The 10857-nt window shown below is 41.8% G+C and overlaps 1 long non-coding RNA gene across 1 annotated transcript; it reads right to left on the bottom strand.

Moving 5' to 3' along the window:
- Positions 1-892: 892 nt before the first annotated feature.
- On the bottom strand, positions 893-4636 carry LOC142600134 (uncharacterized). The gene is made up of 3 exons (XR_012833591.1): positions 4457-4636; positions 2784-2886; positions 893-1723 (listed from the first exon to the last, which is right to left on the bottom strand). It is a non-coding gene; the product is annotated as an uncharacterized LOC142600134 (long non-coding RNA).
- Positions 4637-10857: the final 6221 nt, after the last annotated feature.

Genomic DNA, 10857 nt, shown 5'->3' with positions numbered 1-10857 from the left:
AGAGTCTAAAAACAGCAACACTCACAGAAAATAGCAGCTAGTACACCAGATTTTATACAGGCTTCATTGAGTGATGGTACAGAAAAATCAACTTTTGCCTTAGAAACTGCTTTATCAGCATGAAGAAATTACTTGAATTGTGAAGGTAGCTGTAATTTCATTGAAAAGTAGCATTTTTATTGAAAAGACTGAAGTTTGAAAGAGTCAGAAACTATAAAGCTTTAGCCTGATTTTATGAGACGTGTGATAATGTTATATAAATAGAAGATTGTATCCATCAATGTTATAATATAATGGTGATTTGGGGAAACAGTTTCTCAACAGTCTTTAGTTAAAAATAAATATTATGGATTTATACAGCTTAAATAGTTACGATCTCACTTTCCAGTGTGTGCTGGTTTTGGCTGGGATAGAGTTAATTTTCTCCATAGTAGCTAGTATGGGGCTGTGTTTTGAGTTTGTGCTGCAAACAGCGTTGCTAACACAGGGATGTTTTCGTTACTGCTGAGCAGTGCTCACACAGAGCCAAGGCCTTTGCTGCTTCTCACCCCACCCCACCAGCGAGGAGGCTGGGGGTGCACAAGGAGTTGGGAGGGGACGCAGTGGAATTCCTAAATGCTTTTTGTCTTTATCTATCATTCATTTAATTTATTCTTCCTCTTTCATTATTCATTTAGAAATAATTTTTTACAGCTCCAATAGTTCCCTGTCCACCACGTACTCAGCCACCTGCTTGTCTTTCAATACCTTTTCTTGTGTAATGGAAACTGGATTTATATTTTCTCTTATTTAATTCCCTGAAGGCACAGAATCAGTGGTTGAAGTCCAGACTTTTCATGGCTCATATCACCAGCTAAGTATCATTTATTTAAAGTGATTGAAATAGAGCTATTTAATATTAGACAAGAAACACAGAGGAGGCACATGAGGAGGCACTTAGGGGTTTCATCAACAGACATGAGTTTGCTCCTTAGAATATTAATTGTGTAAGAGGAATACAACATTTCTCTCATAAGGGAGACACTTCTGTCTTCCCCAAAGAAGATATTAATATTCCTAAAAATAATCTTTCTTTTTATCCATTCTTGACGATAACCTTATGGACTTCAAAGCTAAATTTAAGAAAAGAAAAAATCATTTCCATATAAAATCAACTTCTATGTGCTTCTATGTGCTTCTATGAACTTAATGGAAAATCTGCCTGCAATTGCAATGGCACAAGTAAATTAGCTGGGCCACAGTTATGGGTATGTGCTTTTGGAGACTATTTGAATTAAATAATACATATAACATAGGCTGCTGCTAAACTATTACACTTCCAGGGGCTCTTTAGTTTTCTGCTAATTAGAATAATTAGCTCATTAATCTCTTTTTCACAAGCAGAAAATGTTCTCAAGCAGCATTGTAAATGTTTATGTTGGCTCCTCTACAGCCAGAGAGAGACCAGTTTTTCCAAAAGGGCCAGACCCTAATGTTTGGGAGCACGACCATCTCCATTGACTACAAGGCGAGCCTGAGAATTTAGGCAGCTACCCTTGATCTTAAAACCAGTGAGTGTGAATATTCCTGCTGCCACCTTGCTGGCTGCTTCAGATCCTTACATTATATAAGATGTCGTCCTTCCACCTCCATCATCTGTGGTTCATTCCCAAATGATTCATAAGGAAAGAGATTTTTCAAAGTTTTTTGCTTCCCAAAGGCTCTCTGGAAAATCTGAACCAGCCTGCACAGAGAAAATTAAATTAAGATTAGAAAGGAAGCAATGATAACTTTGAAAGTGATTTAGGAGTCATGAAATAAGGCACTAAACTACACTTCCCTCAGCTAGGTGGAATTAAAGCCATGCAACTGGGACTTAATTTTTTCCAATGCTTGAAAAATTTGTTAAAGGAGCTAATAAAGTGGATTTCCTGCTATTTTGCTCCTTATAGTTTGAACAGTGCAGAAAAAGTTTTCTACCTTGCAAAAAAATCTGAAACATTAGGCAATTATTACCAAACAAAAATGGAAAATTTGACAAATCTTGAAATTTTTTTATAAATTGAAAAATCTGAGGAAAACTATTAACAAATTACAAATTTTAATAAAATAATTTATCATTTAACTTCTTGATTTTAAATCCAGTCTTTACAAAACTTTTAGCAACAAAATTGTTGAATGATTTAAAGATAGAATTTCAGTTTGATGCCAGAATGTGAAATAATTTAGATTTGAAAATCTCCGATGTGTCACATCGATAACATCAAAGCTTTTTTCTAAACATTGTGAGTAAAAGGATTTGTCAAAACTACAGTATTTTCACTATATATTTCGATCATCCATTTAAATTTAACGAAAAGCCTGTTTCAACAAAGATATTAACAGATTCACGGAGTTTCCACAAGTGGTTTCATATTTTCTTTTAATTTCCTTGCTATTAAAGAGGTGATAAAAACAGACCAAGCATCATTATTTACATACTCTTTCTATCTTTAATTCTGATGATGCTTAACGAAAGCTTGAGAAATCAGAAACTTTCTGACTAATGTTTGCTGTGAGGTGTCCTTACTGGTAGAAAGAGAAAAATTCCCAGCAGTTATCAGTGTATTTGCAATCTGCAAAGAGATTCCATTCTCACTTTCCTTCATTGTTGCAGTTTACAGCTAAATAAGTTAAAAGTAATGTGATTGCATATCTTTGTTTAATTATTGGCCAGAATGGACCATTGGATCGGGAACCCTTGAACGCGATTTTCTCTGTGATGCCATTAGTTACAGGAGTCTATGCATCAGTAATATGTTTACCTCTAAGTAGTTCATTCCCTTTTCAGTGGAGATGTCCTTCTGGTAGATTTTCTGGAGCAAGACATTTCCACAGGCTTCTGTCACAAAATCCACGCTCCTGTGACTGGCATAAAGTTCTTTTTGTGACTGATTCTTTTCATTTCTTATTTTTAATTATGGTTATAGGGCAGTTCAATAATGCACGCTACTTAACGTCATCCTGTGATGCTAAAAAATGTAAAATCTATTTCTATAAGCATCACTGATAGCAACCAGGTAATGAAACAGGTAATGAAAAGATCTATGCAGCAAAAGCCATTTTCTGGACACACCAATACTGTCACATTAGCCCTAAAAAACCACAGCTCTGCTGCCTGTTCTTCAGTACCATCTACTGGTACAGCACCATAACTTCCGGTTTTCTTATAACCATTTCTGTTAAAAAGCGAAACAGACTTTTGGTTTTGCTTTTTTTAACAGCCTTTTTATGATCAATATCTTGGGAAAAAAAAACAATTTTGAAACATGCAGAAGGAGTTCTCATGTACAAAACTGTGTGTTCGTGATTTCTGGTCCTTAATCATAGAATCATAGAATGGTTTGGGCTGGAAGGGACCTCAAAGACCATCTAGTTCCAACCCCCCTGCCATGGGCAGGGACACCCTCCACTAGACCACGTTGCCCAAAGCCCCATCCAACCTGGCCTTGAACACTTCCAGGGATGGGGCCTCCACAACCTCTCTGGGCAACCTGTGCCAGTGCCTCACCACCCTCACAGTGAAGAATTTCTTTCTAACATCTAATCTGAATCGACCCTCTGTTGTGAATCTACCCTCCTTCAGTTTAATGATAATATATTTCAATTTCCAGGTAAATGTCCTGTTCCTATGTTGTATTTATTGTCTTATCATGATTTAAGGACAGTGAGATTTACTAGGACATCATTCTTGGTCTAGGCAACTTAAAAAAACATCTTCACATCTAAGAAAAGAAAGTAAAATACCAATTTAGCAAATATCATTACTCCTGACTTGCCTTCCTTGTGTTTTACTTGCCCCAGAAGCAGAGCTGTGCCCTCTTTGAAATACTGTTTTGACTATCTATCTGCTTTGTGAATTCCATATCACTCCCTCAGCTGCTCAGAAGAAAAGGATGCCATATTAAGGCCATGAAAAACCAGAAATACTCCACAACAACATAGACTGTCAGGTTTTCAGATTTCAACATAAATCCTTTATCATCAGTGGCAAAAGCAAAATATCAATATAAATACCTTATAAAAATAATTTCCCTCAATATATTAGCAATGGATCAAATAACATTATTTTTACCTATGTTTTAATGTGGCAAACTCCCATCAGAACAAATAAAGTCAGTCAAGGGAAATTCCCTCTAGAAATGGCTTAAAAACTAATTTCCTTACAGTATGGACCTAGAAATACACAGCTAGAAATATTACAAAGAAACAAAATTAGAAGGTGGAGGTTAAGCCTTCAAAACTTTGAACATGCCAAAATTAGAAATGGCTTTACAGTTCCAGTTTTGCTCATTGCATCAGGCGACATCGCTGCTAAGCCACAAGGTGCCATTTCCCTTCCACACCTCCCAGGCTCAACCGTTCCGTTTCACCAAACACCATCACACCTCCTGGGCGCAGGTCCCTTTCCCATCCCCATCCTCATCCCCATCCTCACCCGAAATACGTAGGTCGCCCTTTTGGTGGGCAGGTTACACCCTGCGTCTCTGGCCTTCTTCCCTGAGAAGGAGACAACGCGCATTGGAGCCACAGCAGTATTGCAATCCAGGCACCAAAGCTAGGAGACAGTGGAAAGCTATCAGTATCTCTCAACTCAGGCAAAACAACAGAGCAAAATGCTTTTTTGAGGTGATTGACCCTGCGTTATGGACAGCTTGTCGTGTGGTGCTGGGGCCACAGGAGGAAGACACTCTATGTAGGACATGCAGCTATTTTGGCTAAGCACACTCATGAGCTTTGCATCTATCTGCCAGACCATGGAGGTACCATGACCAGACCACCTGCTGGAGGACGACTTCTGGATGATGGAAGAGTTTAAGGCGAGGTGGTCATTCAGAAGAGAAAAAGAAAGAACTGGGAACTGGCCCAGCCTGGCAGGCTCTCACATTTGACAGTGGGTGGCGAGCAGGAACTGCAGAACTGCCTGAAGAAGGAGGAGTTGTTTATGGAAGTGTCTCAGCCCAGTACCACAACATTTAAAAATGATGGAGCTCTTGCCTGTGTAGCTGTGGGTTACAAATGCTAGCTGGAAATTTCCTATTTGATATGTTACAAATCCTGAGCTAACCAGCAGCCGTTGTTGTCATCATGAAGCTTGAGAGCAGAGGTGACAGATATTTATGATGGACTTATAAAAGTGCTTTTCAGATTGTTGCCATAAGGAACATAGATACCTGAACAAAAGCTGTTCTAGTCAGAGCACTAGCCAGCCTACTTTGTGGCCCCTTAAGGACAACGTGCACCCAGACTTAACCCTCTGGAGCCACTGGTGTTTCTGCCAGGGCATTGAGGATACCCTAAAAGTGCAAGTGTGCTCCTCGCCCTGACGAGATGTGTTTCTGGAAGAGCTGACCTCTGGTAGATTTTAACACTAGCAAATGCCATCTACAGGGGAGGCCCCAGAATTCAAAGGCAGAGGCTCAGCTTCATACTGAAGGATATTTCCATGACTGGTGGGTTATGAGTTCCCCCACCAGCTCTCCAGCAGCAAAGGTTATCCCGCCTTCCCACTGGTACCTGTACACTGGGGCCCAGGAGCTGGGTTAGCAGAACAGGGATGCACTGGAAGTCTGGAGCCATTTGAAGGGAAAATTGATGATTAAACACTGAACAGGGACTTACAAAGTACCAGCCAGCTTCCCCATGGTGAGAGGGGAGAGACGGAGGGTCTGCAGAGGGTGGCTTCTCTGCAGCCAGACTGAAAATCTGCTGGTGGCCAGAGGCAGGTAACAACAGCTGCCTCCAGCGTGGATCCAGCAGCTGCCCAAAGCCTGCAGCTTTGCACCACAGTTACTGATCCTGAGCGTGACACACGTGCGTATGGCCTTGCACGGCCGACCAGGTGTGCAGGCACACTGCACATGGAGGTGCTGGTGGGCACCTCCCACAGAGGGAGCGCCTGTGGCCTCATGGCAGCTCTGCAGCCAGGGAAAGGCAGAAAACGCTGCGGCCACATGCAAACCGGTTTCCACCAGCACTGCAGACTTCTTTAGGGGCTATAATATGCCCCAGGGTGATTGATCTGCCAAGCTTCAAATCCCTGCCAGAAGGGAGGGTGGCAACAGAGATTCTCAACTAAAAGACTTTGCATCATATATCTGCTTCAGTCCTGTTCTTGGGAATGAATAGATTTGCCTGAAACTTGTTCACAGTCACAAAGCTATCGTATGCCTTGAAAACGCCAGCCGGAGAGCTGCCACTTAGTGCAACGCAGGGCAACTGGAGAGCAAGCCATACAGAAGAGCGCAGCATTAACACGCGGCGCTGCTCTTTCCAGCTGGAACGCGCATTTCTTGTGCCAGGACAGCAACGTCCCTCTGAGCACAAGCAATTCCTTTCTGCCAGGTTATCCGCCATCGGGTTTAACAACCAGCCTGTGCATAACTACTGCTGCTAGGAATGAGAAAGGCGGAGAGGGACAAGAAAAGCTGCTCTTTGGAGCCCCGGCACAGAAGCACGTTGGCCATCAGAGGACATGAACGCGGGAAGCGGGTGATGGTCACGATTGCCATCTAATGGCCAGAAATCAGAAAAACAGAGAGTAGGGATAGGGCTGCAAGGCGGCGGTGAGGGAGGGTAAAGAGGCGAGGGACTCACTGCAAGGCTCGGGGCTGAGCCCGACTGACGGCTCCTGTCTCTAACTGGCCATTCAGTTTGTGGGATTAGCGTCAGGAAATGGCAAAGCGCGTTTAGACGTGACATGGACCTTTCTGCTGAGCCCTGCAAATTACGCCAACAGCCAACCTGCGCTTAAAATATGGTCACGTATTCTTTGCTGCACTAAAAGTTACAGAATATCTATATGCTTTTGGGTATTCTTTAGAAAATAAGAAGTGGAGAAGGAAAGAAAAAAAAAGACTTGTTCCCGTTTATAAGGATGCTGCAGACACTGCGCTGCCTTGGTTAACCAGAATGAACGGCTCACCGCAGAGAATCCGTGCTGCTTTCCCAAGAGCTTTTCAGCGTGTTACAAGCCGGGGGAAGAGTTTTCACCTGCAGAGTGCAGTGTTTCCCTAAGAATATAGCAGTGTAAATTATCATCAACAACATCATAAGAGGCACTCACCCATTCTGTGCAAAAGCTGCTTCTTACTAAAGACAGCCTGTAAAAAACCAATTATATCCTCTGAAAGAAGGTGCCCTTAATAATGATCATGCTAATCAAGGAAATTATGCTGTAAGATTCATATATGCATTGCTGTAACAATCTAATTAGTGACACTTTATGACAGCATAGCTATGTTTAACAAAGTGCATAAATATTACATTTAGCATGCGAATAGACAGTGAAACTACTCCTGTTCTTAAAGTCAAGCAAATTATTAAGTTCCTTTGTAGATCATTGTCATCATTAATATCCAAAATACTGATAGGATTATTTCCTTTTTTTTTTTTTTTCCTCAGAAAAATCTATTCTTTGTTTAAAAAAAAAAAAAATCCTAATGATTTTGAAACATGTATCTGCTTCCCTGGAGAAGTTTATTTTCACTGATTTACCTGGAGCACCAGCAGTGTGCCACTGCAGATTTCGCAGGTGTGTTATGTTGAGATTAATCTTTTTTTCTTTTCTTTTTTTTTTTTTTAAGTTAGAGTGGAGGAGAACACTAAAAATTTTGTTTTGAAAATAAATATTATCCACATATTATGGCCTTTGTTCAGCAAACCTAGCATATAGTTCAAATATGCAGCCTAAAAACCTTGGGAGCAATCCTTCAGCCAAATGGAATGAGTAAATACAGTCAAGCAAACAGAAGAAAACCACAGTTGGCCTCCACTATGGCAATGAATTCAACATCCACTTAACCTGTCATGATGTAATTTAGTAAAAATTCTGCTTGGACCAGAGCTGTTCTTTTGCACCTTGCAAATGCCCATACAACTGCCCTGATAAAGAAATTAAAATACAAAGAACACGGGCCACACTTACCAAAAGATCAACCACTTTATTTTTGGTAACCGTCCATCCACAGCAGAGCAGGACTACATTTCTCACTGGTGTATCAAGAGGGGGATGATTAATTTTAATTTTAATGAGGAGATTGGGCTGCAGTTACATACAACAGATACTTCCACAGAGGATTTATCTGACCAGCTGTAGACACTTACCTTAGTCTTAGGGTCTTTGGCCTTTGGAGGTGCATATTTCCCTTTATGGCTGCATAGAGGGAGCCTGGAGTGACTAATTTTAGATGACTAACTATTTAGACAACTGGCCTAAAGAAAATAAATCCCAGCCTTATCTTTAAGAGTTTTTATTTCAGGAACTATTTGGCTTAGTGTGCATGACATCCCTAAATGGGCGGGGGGGGGGGGGGGAGCGGGGCAGGGAAAGAAAAAGTGGGGAAAAAAAGCAGCTTTTCTGCACTCTGTATTTCCCTTTCAATTTCTTTCCCAAAATGGATGGGGGGAGCCGTAACTGGCAGCTCAGCCAGCCTCGCTCAGAGCCTCAGCGTGACAAGGTCATGCAGAGGTGGTGAACGAATGCACAGTGAATTCAGCAGAGCGCTGCTGGCTGCTGCGATTCTGAAGGGGTCACGCAAGCAGAGAAAATGAAGAGAAGCAAGACTTTTTTTTTTTTTTTTCCTCCTTAAAAATGGAAAGAAATAAAAGTATTTGTGTTTGGTATTTCATACCTTGGTATTTTTAAGTTTGTCACTATTTTTAAGCGTTACTGTACTTTCAAATCCAGTCTGGTATTATTGTTAGAAAACTAAGAAGCAAGTGAGAACAGTTGTGCTGGCAACGATATAAACAGAGTGACAGACATGCCAGAAATTTTTCTGTGGGTAGAGGAAGAATCTGGCAGGTATGCAAAGAAAAAGAAAATGGGACAGTTAGGAATGTGTGAGAAGGCTTGGAGACAAAGGGGGATCAGGCGAAGAGTGGCATCCACGACAAAAGATACACTGTGTTTTATTTTATTTTGCACTAAACCACACACATATATGCACATGAACACGCAGACATACACTCATAAAACTGCATGGCATGGTTATATCGAAACTTTTGGCTTTTAATGGTCTGAAGAAGGTATATTGTGACCTCTAAAGTAACCTCCAGATTCCCTTTTTTTCCTTATGGAACTGCAAGACGCAAAGAAGCTCCTTTCAGGAGCTATTGATCCTGCAATAATTGTACAAAAAGGGAATGAACACAACAATATATTTTTTCCGATTTATTGATCTGGGTTCTTCCCGCAGCAGGAACTGCCTGGATGACACCACCGGGCAGGTGTGCTAATTTTTCCCGTCTCTTGCAGAGATTGTAGGCAGAGCCTGGGCTACAGCTGCAGATTGACTTTAGGCAGGATGACTCGCACCCTCTGTGGTGCTCTCAACAGCAGATAGGGCAATCGGGGAGTGTCCATTATTTCTGCAAGAGAGACTAAGGTTTCCAAGTCACTTCTGGTTTTTTGAAATAGACTGTGTCCTCCAAGCTGCTAATAAAAATCCCCCTCTCAAAACACCTCTTACCCTGGTAGAGAACCAATGGCTGATTCTTCCTCTTAGTGGACATGTTTTGTATGGGTTTCCCATCCTGGCCGTATTTCCTCAGATTGCTTATAAGAACATGACACAGGAGCAGTCTCAGGGGCCCTAGCAGAGTTGGGATATTTTACACTTATTGCTTTCCCCTTATCCAAAGAAAGAAATTGGATTGGCTCGAATCCCTGTTGGCAGTTCTTTATCATGACATTATCTTCCGGGTATTTAATTTTTTTCCTAAGGTTTGAAGTTAGGCTGTGAGGTCTATAATCCAGTGTTTTTCTGTATTCCACCATTTAAAAATGGGTATGGGCTTTGACCTTTACTTCTTTTCAGAGACCTCTCTTGTCTTTTCCACACTCTTTGAAGAACCCCCTACGCCTAGGTTATTACTGTGATTTGGTCCATAAATATTTTAAGTCAAATTTCATCAGAATGATTCAGCTTGCATACATTTATCTAAGCCGCACTGTCGAACCAAATCTTCCCTTAGCTTAAACTCCACTCCTGTCTTCATCTGTCTAAATTACTGTGATTAAGTCATTGGTACAGGTTACCATTTGGCACCCATGGGCATATGATGTTTTCTCATTTAGCTTAAAATTTCTTAGGGGGGGTTTAAGTTTTAGCCACTCATATTTGCTGAGAAGTTTTTGTTTCATGAACATGGGTACTTATTGCTCTGTCACGCCCCATATTAAGCCCCATATTAAGTCTCACCAACTAAATGAGGGAGTGGTAGGGAATAAGACCAACAACCTTGTGAGAAAAATCCGAGGAGGTACAGCAATTATCTGGGAAATGGGAGATCCTGTGGTTTCAGGCCAGGCTCCTTCTTGCCCCTTGTTCTAACCTTTGCACTCGTGTTTGTGCAATGTTTCCATCCCACCATGGTCTGGCTGAAGGGTGCACATCAGGTTTAAGATGCTCCCCTGCGATGTTAGAGTGAAGTTTTTACCCCACAGTGGCTGAGTAGACCTGGAGGTTGCCACATCTTTGGAAACCACGGTGCGAAGAGCAGGCACTACTAGCTCACGCTGCACCTCTGCTCTGCAAAGGGCCAGGGGACATCGCGAGTGGGCGACGGGGGTGCTCAGCATCCCCCTGAGCACCAGTGGAAGGGGTGGGGGAATGGACCATGTGTGGGAATTGCCTCTGGTTCCTCCATAGTCAAAACCAGGAAACACGATTACAAGCAGACTGCATCTTCCCCTGCAGGCTTCCCGAGCTGCCCATCGCGGGCGTCAGGACAAGTGTGGCAGCAACGTTAAGGCAGACTTGTATTTTTTCTCCTGCTCTTCAGGCTGCATACTCAAATGTTCAGTGAAGCATTGCCTATGTTGGGCACCTGAAT

Source organism: Balearica regulorum, chromosome 1, assembly GCF_011004875.1.
Source record: "Balearica regulorum gibbericeps isolate bBalReg1 chromosome 1, bBalReg1.pri, whole genome shotgun sequence".
Lineage (NCBI taxonomy): Eukaryota > Metazoa > Chordata > Aves > Gruiformes > Gruidae > Balearica > Balearica regulorum.
The sequence above is the reverse complement of the archived record's forward strand: the minus strand, read 5'-3'. Positions and strand labels throughout refer to the sequence as shown.